We start from the raw sequence: 15,980 nt of genomic DNA on the forward strand, positions 1-15,980 counted from the left end.
CATGTGTGAGACGAGATAGAGTGACAAGCTATTCTGTTGTGGACGGAGAGTTTAAAACCTGCCCAACATCATCACAAGCTTGCTTTCCAGTAGGGATTACTGAACAGCAATTTGGACTGCCTCATGTATGCCTAGTCTGGGACCTCGACAACTAAGATTAGCTAACTTCGCATGGAGTAGGGGATAGAATGAGAAATATGTCCGATCTGCATGACTCAGTACAAGATACTTACGATTTCTTTGGTTGGCCAAATATCCCCCAATCTGCAAAAGGTTTGACTCTTGGCTAGGGCGCAGTTCCACAGGTGCTGTTACCTCACTTGGTGTGTGAGCCTTGATGGAGCTTCCACTGACTATTCCATTCGGAGAAAGTGACTGATGAGGTTAATCTTGACCTCACCTGACATCAACACACCTAGACCTCTGCCTGATTTTTACAGCTTCCCCCTCTAGTTCAGAAGTGCAGAGGTCAATTATCCCACAAATGCCTTAGTGACGATCAACACGCTCGGCACACCAGGCTTCAGTGGATGATGGAAGTCTGGAATCAAAACCGAAAAGGTTTGAAATACTCGGTAGATCATGCGAGCATCTTTTGAAAGAGAAACCAAATTAACATTTATAATCTTTCATCAAAACTGATGTTGGTATTTGGAGAGACGAGCAAGAGTGTTTGAATCGATTGAGAACAGTGGAGCTGCTTGCTATCAGCATACCTATGGGTGCTGAATACATGCTGGACCATGGATGGACCCCTGGTATCCACTGGAGGTGATTGTAAGAAAAGAGCAAGTGATGTTAATACCTGCACTGTGACAGATATAAGAAGAGACAAAAGTCAGCAGTGTTGAAAGGAAGGATAAAGAAACTTAGAATGGGCAACATGTTAAGAACGAGGAGAGATATACAGTCATGATATAGTCACACTGCATGTCATTTATGACTTTGACCAGTGCAGTTTCAGTGCTGTGGGTAATTTTCAACAATGTTAATTTTGTTCAGAATGTGGAAAGTGATCAGGCATCTGGAGGAATAATAAGAATCTAAATTCATCACAAAGATAGACTTGCTAAATGGTTATTGGCAAGTACCTTTGATCGAGAGGGCAAAGGAGACCTCTGCATCCGTGACACCGAATGGATTATCAATTCAAAGTTATGCTGTGCGGGATTGAGAATGCAACGGCAACTTTTCAGAGACTCACAAATAAAGTCATTTAAGGTCTGAATCACTGTGCAGTACACATTGATTTAGTGGTGTTCAGTCAAAGTTGGGAAGAACATCTGCCCCACTTAAAAGATCTGTTTGACCGCTTGAAAGGAACCCATCTCCTGAATCTAGCAAAAAGTGAATTTGTTAACGGCCAAATTTCATACTTGGGACATATTGTGGGACATGGTTAAATGGCCCCATATAATGCAAAAATACGAGCCATTTGGTATTTTCCAGAACCCACCACAAGAAAATTGATAAAGATTTCTGGGAATAAGCAGATTCTTTTACAAGTTTGTGCCAAACTTTAACAGTGTGGTAGCACCACTCCTTTTTTAAAGAAGAACAAATCCTTTCATTTGACGGTGGACTGAAAAACGGCATTCAAAAAATGTTGAAACTGTTAATGACAAAACCAGTGTTAGCTGCACCAACCTCCGAGACTCAATTTAAACTGGATGCGAGTGACATTGGTGTAGTAGCCGTGTTGCTGCAGGAAGACAAACTTGGCATTGAGAAACCTGTGGACTATTTCCCAAGGAAATTAAATAGTCACCAACAGAAGCATTCCACCTTTGGAAAAACTTTGGTACTGGCATTTCAACATTTTGAGATTTACATTGCCAGTAATCCTGCAGAAATCATATATACAGACCATAATCTCCTAAAATTTCTGGAAATAATTTGCGATCGGAACACCAGGTTATTCTGATGGAGCCTGCTGTTACAACCCTCGAATTTAAAAATCATTCATATGGCTGGGAGAGAGAACACCATTGCAAATACTTTATCAAGAGTATAAAAGAGACTTCTGGGAATATTGGGTGTACATTCTCTGGGGTATCATTTTATTGTTTTTTAAAAATATATTTTTTTTCCAAATTTTTCGGCCAAACAAAACAATACAAAGGTTTCCCTTTTTACAACAATAAAACAATATAAATAACAGTGACCATTTTAACAAGTAAATAAATAATATATAAACTAAATGGCAACTGCCATAACAAAAATAACTCTCCAGATAATAAAATCAAACAATCCAATATACATAACCAAGTACAAATATCTATACAAAAACCACCCCTGAGGACCCACCCGAGCACTCTTTTCCCCCCCCCCCCCCCCCCCCCCCCCCCCGGGTTGCTGCTGTTACCTACCCATTTCCTGTATCGTTCTGCGAGGTAGTCCATGAACGGTTGCCACCGCCTGGTGAACCCTTGAGCCGATCCCCTTAGGACGAACTTTATCCGTTCTAGTTTTATAAACCCTGCCATGTCATTTATCCAGGTCTCCACGCCCGGGGGTTTGGCTTCCTTCCACATAAGCAATATCCTTCGCCGGGCTACTAGGGACGCAAAGGCCAAAACATCAGCCTCTCTCGCCTCCTGCACTCCCGGCTCTTCTGCAACCCCAAATATAGCCAACCCCCAGCCTGGCTCGACCCGGACCCCCACCACCTTCGAAAGCACCTTTGCCACCCCCACCCAGAATCCCTGCAGTGCTGGGCATGACCAAAACATGTGGGTGTGGTTTGCTGGGCTTCTCGAGCATCTCCCACACCTATCCTCTACCCCGAAAAATTTACTGAGCCTTGCTCCGGTCATATGCGCCCTGTGCAAAACCTTGTGGTATCATTTTATTGTTGATCACAGTAAGAAGTTTTACAACACCAGGTTAAAGTCCAACAGGTTTGTTTCGATGTCACTAGCTTTCGGAGCGCTGCTCCTTCCTCAGGTGAATGAAGAGGTATGTTCCAGAAACATATATACAGACAGATTCAAAGATGCCAGACAATGCTTGGAATGCGAGCATTAGCAGGTGATTAAATCTTTACAGATCCAGAGATGGGGTAACCCCAGGTTAAAGAGGTGTGAATTGTATCAAGCCAGGACAGTTGGTAGGATTTCGCAGGCCAGATGGTGGGGGATGAATGTAATGCGACATGAATCCCAGGTCCCGGTTGAGGCTGCACTCATGTGCGCAACTTGGCTATAAGCTTCTGCTCGGCGATTCTGCGTTGTCGCGCGTCCTGAAGGCCGCCTTGGAGAACGCTTACCCAGAGATCAGATGCTGAATGCCCTTAACTGCTGAAGTGTTCCCCGACTGGAAGGGAACATTCCTGCCTGGTGATTGTCACACGATGTCCGTTCATTCGTTGTCGCAGCGTCTGCATGGTCTCGCCAATGTACCACGCTTCGGGACATCCTTTCCTGCAGCGTATGAGGTAGACAACGTTGGCCGAGTCGCACGAGTATGTACCGCGTACCTGGTGGGTGGTGTTCTCACGTGTAATGGTGGTATCCATGTCGATGATCTGGTACGTCTTGCAGAGATTGCCATGGCAGGGTTGTGTGGTGTCGTGGTCACTGTTCTGAAGGCTGAGTAGTTTGCTGCAAACAATGGTTTGTTTGAGGTTGCGCGGTTGTTTGAAGGCAAGTAGTGGGGGTGTGGTTTATTGTTGATGCATGCTCTTAAATCTTTGTAATGGTTGATAAATGAAAGCATCTTTCAAGTTAAGACGTTTCATTTTAAAGAGTGGATGTGTTAGGAAGGTGGGAAGTTAACCAGATTAACAGTAACCTTGAGATAAAAATAAAATAACAGACAAGTAACAAGACTTGTTGGCAGTGGTTTAGTGGTATTATCGCTGGACTAGTAATCCAGAGACCCAGAGGTGTGCTCTGGGGACCCAGGTTCAAATTCCGCTATGGCAGATGGTGAAATTTGAATTCAATAAAAATCTGGTTAAAAGTCTAAACGGTGACCATGAAACCATTGTCGATTGTCGTAAAAACCCTTCTGGTTCACTAATGCCCTTTAGGGAAGGAAATCTGTCGTCCTTACCTGGCCTGGCCTACATGTGACTCCAGATTTATAGCAATGGACTCTTAAGTGCCCACTGGGTGGGCAATAAATGCTGGCCTAGCCAGCGATGTGCACATCCCATGAATGAATTTTTAAAAAAAACTAGCAGGCATCTAGAGGAATAATGAGATGCAATTTGCCCTGTAACAAGATTAGCAGGAGACATTGAGGTGTGAATGGCCATGTCAGAAACATTGTTTACTAGAGGTCAGTGCAAATGATAACTTCTAAAGGCAAAACATTTGAAAGAGGTGGAGAGCAGAATCTACAGGGGGGAATATCAAAGTGATATGTGGAAATGCTTTCTTTCAAATAACATGGTATATTATTAAGGTATTGCTTGAGACAATTCACACCTCTTTAACCTGTGATTATCCCTTTCTCCAGTCGCACCATCTGGGCCTGTAAAGACTTAATTACCTGCAATGCAAAGACTCGCATTCAAAATATCATTTTGCATCTTTGACTTTGTCTAGAGATGAGTTTGTGGAACCCACATCTTCACTCATCTGATGAAGGAGCTGCGCTCCGAAAGCTAGTGACTCCAAACAAATCTGTTGGACTTTAACCTGATGTTGTAAGACTTTTTACTGTCCTGCCCCAGTCCAATGCCGGCATCTCCACATCATAGTTAAGATGTCAGCAGCGGATGGGATGGGATGGTGGGGGTGTTAGGTATTTAGTTGATTTGGTTATTTGCAGCCCTGTTGGCTTGGTTTGTTTTGTGGTTGTGATTAATTTGTAAATGCCTCAATATTTTTTTTTTTAATTTCAGTCAGCAGCTCTCCATGCTTCAGTCTCTGCACAAACCATACTTGCACACCTATAAGTATGTAAAACTTCCTTTGTATCTAAGGAGGAACTTAATACCCGTTAAAAGATGGCAGATACCAAGCAAGAGCAAAATCTAAAAATAGAATTGAGAGACAACATTTGAATTTCACATTGTATTGCAAACATTCCAACAACTAAATTAAACCAAATCAGATACAGAGTCATAGATGTTTACAGCAGGGAAACAGGCCCTTCAGCCCAGCTTGTCCATGCCGCCCAGTTTCTATCACTAAGCTAGTCCCACTTGCCTGTATTTGGCCCATATCCCTCTGTACCCACCCTGCCCAACTGTTTTCCCAAGCCTCCACCCTATCTCCCGAAGCCAATAACCCCATCTAACCTTTTTGGACACCAAGGGCAATTTAGCGTGGCCGATCCACCTAACCCACACACCTTTGGACTGTGGGAGGAAACCGGAGGAAACCCACGCAGACACAGGGAGAATGTGCAGACTCCACACAGACGGTCACCCACGCCGGGAATCGAACCTGGGACCCTGGCGCTGTGAAGCAACTGCTAACCACTGTGCTACAATTGATCCAGATCTATTACAAAGAGTCACCTAGAACCTTGCCCAGACATGAAAATGCCTGAGTTAAAGTTGTGATTGCTGTGGCTCAGGTAGCCAACATGGTGTGATCTGATTCTCTAAACATTTTGTTCGGTACCAGACCAGTAACCAATTTATATTAGGAAATCAGATGAGAAACCCAACAATTTCTCAATTCTGAGAAAGGATACTTCGCCCCAGGAGTGATTCCACTGACAAATCGGGATTTTTGTATTAAAACACACTTTATTACTAACACAGGATTAACATCCATGGAAAAACAGCTCTTCAATTAATAGTTAAACAGTTCTTTTACAAAAAACAAAGGTCTTTGAGCTTACTTTCCCATCTAGGGTCCTGACGGGGTCCTTGGTGATGCACTCAGATCCTGCATGGACCAGCTGCCAGATGTGTTCGCGGACATCTTCAACCTGTCCCTACTCCATTCTGAGATTCCCAAGCAACAGTGTTAATCACTGTGCTACCGAGCTGCCCGTTATCATTAGCCCAGGATCATTATCATTAGCCCTGGAGCATTAGTCCAGGCCTCTGGATTACTAGGCCAGCAGTATATTCACTGCTACTGTGAACCATGGCTATAATTGGTGGATGACCAAATACGAAGCTACATTAAATGGTGCCAGATTCTGATAGGATTTGGAAATTTCGGTGGCTTTGTCAAATCACCAAAGTGTTTGAGAGCAGAGTTTGAAATAATGGGTCATGGGATGTAGGGGGAAGATGAGCAGGGACCTTGGTGTCCTGACTTCTAGGTCCCCACCAGCAGAGGGCATTGGTCTGATAACCTAGGTGGATTGCCTGAATAGCACCTCTGAGTTCAAGAGGCCCCCTTCATGTCTAGGAACCAGGTAATTGGGTCCAAATGGTCACAGGAAGTTAGCAATAGCCAAGTGAACTCTGCTATGTGGTTGATTGGAGATCAGTTCAGTTCTTAACATATTGGGTGGATCTGGAGCATCAGACATGTACATTCACTGTAAATAATTTGTTCCTTTTAAGTTAAGCTTCCCTTCAGAGTTTATACAGAGTTAATGCCAGTGGTATAGAGGATCCCTGCTTTATAACTTTTGTGTAGTCCTTGTGCTTAAGTCTCATGTTACATCATGGTATCAGAAGTGGGATTCCACAGCACAGGCATCAAGTCATGGTGGACGAAATGGAAAGGCACCTGGCCGCCATCTAGTGTATGTTATGTATGAAGGGTCTGGTCTGTCGTTAACGGAGGCTGAAGGAACTAATACTCAGTGAGGCACAGACTTCACAGGATGAAGTAGAGAGTTGAAGTAGTGACCAGGAAGCAGATTCCACTTCCGGGTGCGGCGATGACCAGCTGAGTCGCACGTTTCGGCAGCTCCCTGTGAAACGGACTTTTGGGCTCTTGATAGGAGCCCCAACGGCAATTTTTGACGGCAAAAACACTGCGGTAAACCAGAAGGGAATCCCCCCTGGATACGGATGGAAAAAGGAGGAGAAAGTGGCCAGATTGCAGTGGATCCTTTAGAACAGCGGCAAGGAAGGCAAGCAAAAACCAAGATGGCGTCGGAAGGTGGCAGTTTAACATGGGGCCCTGAACAACAAGAGTTCTTGAAATGCTGTGTGAAGAGATCAAAAAGGAAATGAAGGAAAGAGCTGTTGGCCCCGATACTACAGGCGATCGAAGGGCTAAAGGAGGAACAAAAGACCCAGGAGCGGGAGCTTCGGGTCGTGAAGGCAAAGGCAGCCGAGAATGAGGACGACATACAGGGCCTGGTGGTGAAGGCGGAGACGCAGGAGGCACATCAGAAACGATGTGTGGAAAGGTTGGAGGCACTGGAAAACAACGCAAGGAGGAACAACCTGAGGATTCTTGGTCTTCCTGAAGGTGTGGAGGGGAGCGGACGTCGGGGCATATGTGAGCACGATGCTGCACTCGTTAATGGGAGCGGAGGCCCCGGCGGGTCCGTTGGAGGTGGAGGGAGCATACCGAGTGATGGCGCGAGGACCGAGAGCAGGAGAAATTCCCAGAGCCATAGTGGTGAGATTCCTCCGTTTTAAGGATAGAGAAATGGTCCTTAGATGGGCGAAGAAAACTCGGAGCAGTAAATGGGAGAACGCGGTGATCCGCGTTTATCAAGACTGGAGTGCGGAGGTGGCGAGAAGGAGGGCGAGCTTTAATCGGGCCAAGGCGGTGCTTCATAAAAAGAAGATAACATTTGGAATGCTGCAACCGGCAAGACTGTGGGTCACATATCGAGGGAGGCACCACTACTTTGAGACGGCGGATGAAGCGTGGACTTTTATTGTGGAAGAAAAACTGGAATGAGCGGGTATTAAAAAGAACGTTCGAACAGAGTGGTGGGGCGAATGTGGGGGGCAAAGAGGGGTTTTATGTACTAATCCTGCGATGTGGTAACTTTTCTCTCTCCCACAGGTGGTGATGGGGGAGGAGGGGGAGGTGGAGGAGATGGGGCGTTGGCCATTGGGGGCGGGGCCAAGGGAGAAGCGCGGGCTTGGTTCCCGCGCTATGATAATCATGGCGGGAAGAGAGAAGCAGGAAGGAGGGGGCGTCGCACGGTGCGAGCCGAGGTCACGGGGGGAAGCCGAGGTCAGCCAGAGTTTGCTGACTTCTGGGAGCAACATGGGGGGAGTAATTACGCTAGCGGGGGGGTGGGGGGGGTGGGGAGTGGGGAGGGGGAATTACTGGGTTGCTGCTGCTGGGGAGAGGGGGGAGCTGGTATGGGAGAGGATGGGCGGGGGGGGCACCGCCTGGGGGAGATACAGCTGCGTGGGAACCGGGTGAGGAGCTGGAAAAAGGTGATGGCTAATCGACGGGGGGGGGGGGGGGGAAGCCCCCCAACCCGGCTGATCACGTGGAACGTGAGAGGGCTGAACGGGCCGATAAAAAGGGCACGGGTACTCGCACACCTGAAGAAACTTAAGGCAGATGTGGTTATGTTACAGGAAACGCACCTGAAACTGATAGACCAGGTTAGGCTACGCAAAGGATGGGTGGGGCAGGTGTTCCATTCGGGGCTAAGATGCGAAAAACAGGGGGTGGCTATATTAGTGGGGAAGCGGGTAATGTTCGAGGCAAAGACTATAGTGGCGGATAACGGGGGCAGATACGTGATGGTGAGTGGCAAACTACAGGGGGAGACGGTGGTTTTGGTAAACGTATATGCCCCGAACTGGGATGATGCCAATTTTATGAGGCGGATGCTAGGACGCATTCCGGACCTAGAGATGGGAAAGCTGATAATGGGGGGAGATTTTAATACGGTGTTGGAACCAGGGCTGGATAGGTCGAAGTCCAGGACTGGAAGGAGGCCGGCAGCAGCCAAGGTACTTAAAGATTTTATGGAGCAGATGGGAGGTGTAGACCCGTGGAGATTTAGCAGACCTAGGAGTAAGGAGTTCTCGTTTTTCTCCTATGTCCATAAAGTCTACTCGCGAATAGACTTTTTTGTGCTGGGTAGGGGCATTGATCCCGAAGGTGAGGGGAATGGAGTATACGGCTATAGCCATTTCGGATCACGCTCCACACTGGGTGGACTTGGACATAGGGGAGGAAACAGGAGGGCGCCCACCCTGGAGAATGGACATGGGACTAATGGCAGATGAGGGGGTGTGTCTAAGGGTGAGGGGGTGCATTGAAAAGTACTTGGAACTCAATGATAATGGGGAGGTCCAGGTGGGAGTGGTCTGGGAGGCGTTGAAGGCGGTGGTTAGAGGGGAGCTGATATCAATAAGGGCACATAAAGGGAAGCAGGAGAGTAAGGAACGGGAGCGGTTGCTGCAAGAACTTTTTGAGGGTGGACAGACAATATGCGGAAGCACCGGGAGGAGGGGACTGTACAGGGAAAGGCAAAGGCTACATGTAGAATTTGACTTGCTGACTACAGGCACTGCAGAGGCACAATGGAGGAAGGCACAGGGTGTACAGTACGAATATGGGGAGAAGGCGAGCAGGTTGCTGGCACACCAATTGAGGAAAAGGGGAGCAGCGAGGGAAATAGGGGGAGTGAGGGATGAGGAAGGAGAGATGGAGCGGGGAGCGGAGAGAGTGAATGGAGTGTTCAAGACATTTTATAAAAAATTTATATGAAGCTCAACCCCCGGATGGGAGGGAGAGAATGATGGGCTTCTTGGATCGGCTGGAATTTCCCAAGGTGGAAGAGCAGGAAAGGGTGGGACTGGGAGCACAGATCGAGGTAGAAGAAGTGGTGAAAGGAATTAGGAGCATGCAGGCGGGAAAGGCCCCGGGACCGGATGGATTCCCAGTCGAATTCTATAGAAAATATGTGGACTTGCTCGCCCCGGTACTGACGAGGACCTTTAATGAGGCAAAGGAAAGGGGACAACTGCCCCCGACTATGTCTGAAGCAACGATATCGCTTCTCTTAAAGAAGGAAAAGGACCCGCTACAATGCGGGTCCTATAGACCTATTTCCCTCCTAAATGTAGATGCCAAGGTCCTGGCCAAGGTAATGGCAATGAGAATAGAGGAATGTGTCCCGGGGGTGGTCCACGAGGACCAAACTGGGTTTGTGAAGGGGAGACAGCTGAACACGAATATACGGAGGTTGTTAGGGGTAATGATGATGGCCCCACCAGAGGGAGAAACGGAGATAGTAGTGGCGATGGATGCCGAGAAAGGCATTTGATAGAGTGGAGTGGGATTATTTGTGGGAGGTGTTGAGAGAGATTGGGTTTTGGAGAGGGGTATGTTAGATGGTGCAGCTGTTGTATAGGGCCCCAGTGGCGAGCGTGGTCACGAATGGACGGGGATCTGCATATTTTCGGCTCCATAGAGGGACAAGGCAGGGATGCCCTCTGTCCCCATTATTGTTTGCACTGGCGATTGAGCCCCTGGCGATAGCGTTGAGGGGTTCCAAGAAGTGGAGGGGAGTACTTAGGGGAGGAGAAGAACACCGGGTATCTTTGTATGGCGGACGATTTGCTACTATACGTGGCGGACCCCGGCGGAGGGGATGCCAGAAATAATGCGGATACTTGGGGAGTTTGGGATTTTTCAGGGTATAAATTGAACATGGGGAAAAGTGAGTTGTTTGTGGTGCATCCAGGGGAGCAGAGTAGAGAAATAGAGGACCTACCGTTGAGGAAGGGTAACAAGGGACTTTCGTCACCTGGGGATCCAGATAGCTAAGAATTGGGGCACAGTTGCATAGGTTAAATTTAACGCGGTTGGTGGAACAGATGGAGGAGGATTTCAAGAGATGGGATATGGTATCCCTGTCACTGGCAGGGAGGGTGCAGGCGGTTAAGATGGTGGTCCTCCCCGAGATTCTCTTTGTGTTTCAGTGCCCTCCCGGTGGTGATCACGAGGGCTTTTTTTTAAAAGGATTGAAAAGAGCATCATGGGTTTTGTGTGGGCCGGGAAGACCCCGAGAGTGAGGAAGGGATTCTTACAGCGTAGCAGGGATAGGGGGGGCTGGCACTACCGAGCCTAAGTGAGTATTATTGGGCCGCTAATATTTCAATGGTTGAGTAAGTGGATGGGAGAGGAGGAGGGAGCGGCGTGGAAGAGATTAGAGAGGGCGTCCTGTAGGGGGACTAGCCTACAGGCTACGGTGACAGCCCCATTGCCGTTCTCACCGAGGAACTACACCACAAGCCCGGTGGTGGTGGCTACACTGAAGATTTGGGGACAGTGGAGACGGCATAGGGGAAAGACTGGAGCCTTGGGGGGGGGTCCCCGATAAGAAACAATCATAGGTTTGCCCCGGGGGGAATGGATGGGGGATATGGAATGTGGCAAAGAGCAGGAATAACGCAACTGAAAGATCTGTTTGTGGATGGGAAGTTCGCGAGTCTGGGAGCGCTGACCGAGAAATATGGGTTGCCCCAAGGGAATGCATTCAGGTATATGCAACTGAGGGGCTTTTGCGAGGCAACAGGTGAGGGAATTCCCGCAGCTCCCGACACGAGGTGCAGGACAGAGTGATCTCAAAGACATGGGTGGGGGATGGTAAGGTGTCAGATATATATAGGGAAATGAGGGACGAAGGGGAGACTATGGTAGATGAACTAAAAGGGAAATGGGAAGAAGAGCTGGGGGAGGAGATCGAGGAGGGGCTGTGGGCAGATGCCCTAAGCAGGGTAAACTCGTCGTCCTCGTGTGCCCGGCTAAGCCTGATTCAGTTTAAGGTATTACACAGGGCACATATGACTGGAGCACGGCTCAGTAAATATTTTGGGGTGGGAGGATAGGTGTGCGAGGTGCTCGAGAAGCCCAGCGAATCATACCCATATGTTTTGGTCATGCCCGGCACTACAGGGGTTTTGGATGGGGGTGACAAAGGTGCTTCAAAAGTAGTAGGAGTCCGGGTCGAACCAAGCTGGGGGTTGGCTATATTTGGGGTTGCACAAGAGCCGGGAGTGCAGGAGGCGAGAGAGGCCGATGTTTTGGCCTTTGCGTCCCTAGTAGCCCGGCGCAGGATACTGTTGATGTGGAAGGAAGCCAAGCCCCCGGGGGTGGAGACCCTGGATAAATGACATGGCAGGGTTTATAAAGCTAGAGCGGATTAAGTTCGTCCTAAGGGGGTCGGCTCAAGGTTCACCAGGCGGTGGCAACCGTTCGTCGAATACCTCACAGAAAGATAGACGAGAATGGGAAAAAGAAGGCAGCAGCAGCAGCCCAGGATCGGTGGTGGGGGGGGGGGGGGGGGGGGGGGGGGAGGAGGAACCCAGAAGGACTCTCAGGGTTGTTAATATATACTGTATAGTATGTATAGGTCGTTGCTACAGATAATATATATATTGGACTGTTAAATTATATTTTTGGAGAGTGTTACTTGTGATAAGGCAGTTGCCAATTAGGGCTAGTTTCATTTTTGTTATTTATTATTTATTCATTTTTTGGTTTATAAATAGGTCATTGTTATTTGTGTTGTTTTAATATTGTGTAAAGGATGCACAAATGTACTGTGTTGGTTGACCAAAAATTTTCAATAAAATTATTATTAAAAAAAAGGAAGCAGATTCCAATGTGCCCTCCTGTGGTGGCTCGAGACAAATACTGGAGGCTTCCAGTTGCAAACAAAAGGGGTTTATTAATGACAGGCACAAAATATTATACACAGGTCTTTGCTCTTCTGCTCCCAGGGCCCCCATGCAATTGGCTAGGGGTCGCGCGTTCACGCATGATTGGCCTCGAGTCAGTCACATGGTCAGTGCAGCTACCCCCCCCCCCCCCCTTAAAGGGGTCACGCTACCACATCCCTCCACCCACCATCCCCTAAATCCCTTAATACACTTCTCCATTACATTCCCGAACAGGCCGCCGGAATGTGGTGACTAGGGGCTTTTCACAGTAACTTCATTTGAAGCCTACTTGTGCCAATAAGCGATTTTCATTTCATTTCATTATGTACAGAAGTCACAATCGTTAACAGGACAGCCAAGTAAAGAGAGTCCTGGCTGGAACAAGCTACAAGATTATTCACGGTGTCGTAGAACTCATTGACTCTATTCTGGGAGTCACCACCCCATAACTCCTCAGATGGTCGACGTGCTTCTAAATGGACTTTCTGTTTGCATCGACCACATAAGACACCGGGCCACAACCGATCCTTCTAACCATGACAAGCCTGCTGCGGAATTATGGACGAAAACCGGGTCTCCTACCTGGAACTATCTGTCCTCCCTCTGCTCTGACCGCTGACTCCTCCCCGCCAAGATCTAATCGGGTTCTCAACCGATGGCTCATGAGCAGCTCAGCTGGTGTGATCCAGTGGTTGAATGAAGGGTTGATAAAAAATGATCCAATCTCTGGCGAAGTGGTTTAGCTGTCTGCTCTTTCATGGCGTTCTTGAAAGTTGGAACGGCCCGCTCAGCCAGACCTTTCAACACTGGGTGGTAGGGGGCCTCGTGTGTCATATGCCATTTCCTCTCACAAAACGCTGGAAATCATTGTTGGTGATCGGGGGTGTCATTGTCTAAGACGATTGCCTCAGGAAGCCCACGAATGGTAAACACATGGCCTCCCCTCGCTCCCGCTCTGCTCGCTCCAGCCCTTCTTTGCTCCCCCCTCCACACTTTCTCCCCTCTCACCACCCCCCTCATTGCCCTCTCCCTGCCCCCCTCCATGCTCTCCCCCGCAACCCCGACACCCCTCTCTCCACTCCATCCCCTCCACCCCTCTCCCCACTTCCCTCCCTGCCATCCCACCCCTTCACTCCACCCTCTACCCCCTCTTCCTCGCCCCCCCCCCTCCACCCCTCTTCCTCGCCCCCCCCCCTCCACCCCTCTTCCTCGCCCCCCCCCTCCACCCCTCTTCCTCGCCCCCCCCCCTCCACCCCTCTTCCTCGCCCCCCCCTCCACCCCTCTTCCTCGCCCCCCCTCCACCCCTCTTCCTCGCCCCCCCTCCACCCCTCTTCCTCGCCCCCCCCTCCACCCCTCTGCCTCGCCCCCCCCTCCACCCCTCTGCCTCGCCACCCCCTCCACCCCTCTGCCTCGCCACCCCCTCCACCCCTCTGCCTCGCCACCCCCCTCCACCCCTCTGCCTCGCCCCCCTCCACTCCTCTGCCTCGCCCCCCCCCTCCACCCCTCTGCCTCGCCCCCCCCCTCCACCCTCTTCCTCGCCCCCCCCCTCCACCCCTCTGCCTCGCCTCCCCCCTCCACCCCTCTTCCTCGCCCCCCCTCCACCCCTCTGCCTCGCCTCCCCCCCTCCACCCCTCTGCCTCGCCCCCCCTCCACCCCTCTGCCTCGCCCCCCCTCCACCCCTCTGCCTCACCACCCCCTCCACCCCTCTGCCTTGCCCCCCCTCCACCCCTCTGCCTCGCCCCCCCTCCACCCCTCTGCCTTGCCCCCCCTCCACCCCTCTGCCTTGCCACCCCCCCTCCACCCCTCTGCCTCGCCCCCCCTCCACCCCTCTGCCTCACCCCCCCCACCCCTCTGCCTCGCCCCCCCCCACCCCTCTGCCTCGCCCCCCCACCCCCTCTTCCTCGCCCCGACCCCTCTTCCTCGCCCCCCCACCCATCTTCCTCGCCCCCCACCCCTCTTCCTCGCACCCCCACCCCTCTTCCTCGCCCCCCCCACCCCTCTTTCTCGCCCCCCGCACTCCTCGCCCTCTCCCTCGCCTCCACCCCCTCCAACCCCTCTCCCCGCCCTTCCCCCCCCAACCCCTCTCCCCGCCCTTCCCCCCCCCAACCCCTCTCCCCGCCCTTCCCCCCAACCCCTCTCCCCGCCCTTCCCCCCCCAACCCCTCTCCCCGCCCTCCTCCCCAACCCCTCTCTCTGCCCACCCCCCCAACCCCTCTCCCTGCCCTCCCCCCCAACCCCTCTCACCGCCCCCCCCAACCCCTCTCCCCGCCCTCCCCGCCAAACCCTCTCCCCGCCCCCCCCCCAACCCCTCTCCCCACCCTCCCCGCCCCCCAACCCCTCTCCCCACCCTCCCCCCCCCCCAACTCCTCTCCCCACTCTTCCCCCCCAACCCCTCTCCCCGCCCTTCCCCCCCAACCCCTCTCCCCGCCCTTCCCCCCCAACCCCTCTCCCCGCCCTCCCCCCCCAACCCCTCTCCCCGCCCTCCCCCCAACCCCTCTCCCCGCCCTTCCCCCCCCAACCCCTCTCCCCGCCCTTCCCCCCCCAACCCCTCTCCCCGCCCTTCCCCCCCCAACCCCTCTCCCCGCCCTTCCCCCCCCAACCCCTCTCCCCGCCCTTCCCCCCCAACCCCTCTCCCCGCCCTTCCCCCCCAACCCCTCTCCCCGCCCTCCCCCCAACCCCTCTCCCCGCCCTTCCCCCCCCAACACCTCTCCCCGCCCTTGCCCCCCCAACCACTCTCCCCGCCCTTCCCCCCCAACCACTCTCCCCGACCTTCCCCCCCCCAACCCCTCTCCCCGCCCTTCCCCCCCAACCCCTCTCCCCGCCCTTCCCCCCCAACCCCTCTCCCCTCCCTTCCCCCCCCAACCCCTCTCCCCGCCCTTCCCCCAACCCCTCTCCCCTCCCTTCCCCCCCCAACCCCTCTCCCCGCCCTTCCCCCCCAACCCCTCTCCCCGCCCTTCCCCCCCCAACCCCTCTCCCCGCCCTTCCCCCCCAACCCCTCTCCCCGCCCTTCCCCCCCAACCCCTCTCCCCGCCCTTCCCCCCCAACCCCTCTCCCCGCCCTTCCCCCCCCAACCCCTCTCCCCGCCCTTCCCCCCCCAACCCCTCTCCCCGCCCTTCCCCCAACCCCTCTCGCCGCCCTTCCACCCCAACCCCTCTCCCCGCCCTTCCCCCAACCCCTCTCCCCGCCCTTCCCCCCAACCCCTCTCCCCGCCCTTCCCCCCCAACCCCGCCCTTCCCCCCCAACCCCTCTCCCCGCCCTTCCCCCCCAACCCCTCTCCCCACCCAACCCCTCTCCCCACCCTCCCCCCCAACCCCTCTCCCCGCCCTTCCCCCCCCAACCCCTCTCCCCGCCCTTCCACCCCAACCCCTCTCCCCGCCCTTCCCACCCCAACCCCTCTCCCCGCCCTTCCCCCCCCAACCCCTCTCCCCGCCCTTCCCCCCCCAACCCCTCTCCCC

The sequence above is a fragment of the Scyliorhinus torazame genome, chromosome X (assembly GCF_047496885.1).
Source record: "Scyliorhinus torazame isolate Kashiwa2021f chromosome X, sScyTor2.1, whole genome shotgun sequence".
Lineage (NCBI taxonomy): Eukaryota > Metazoa > Chordata > Chondrichthyes > Carcharhiniformes > Scyliorhinidae > Scyliorhinus > Scyliorhinus torazame.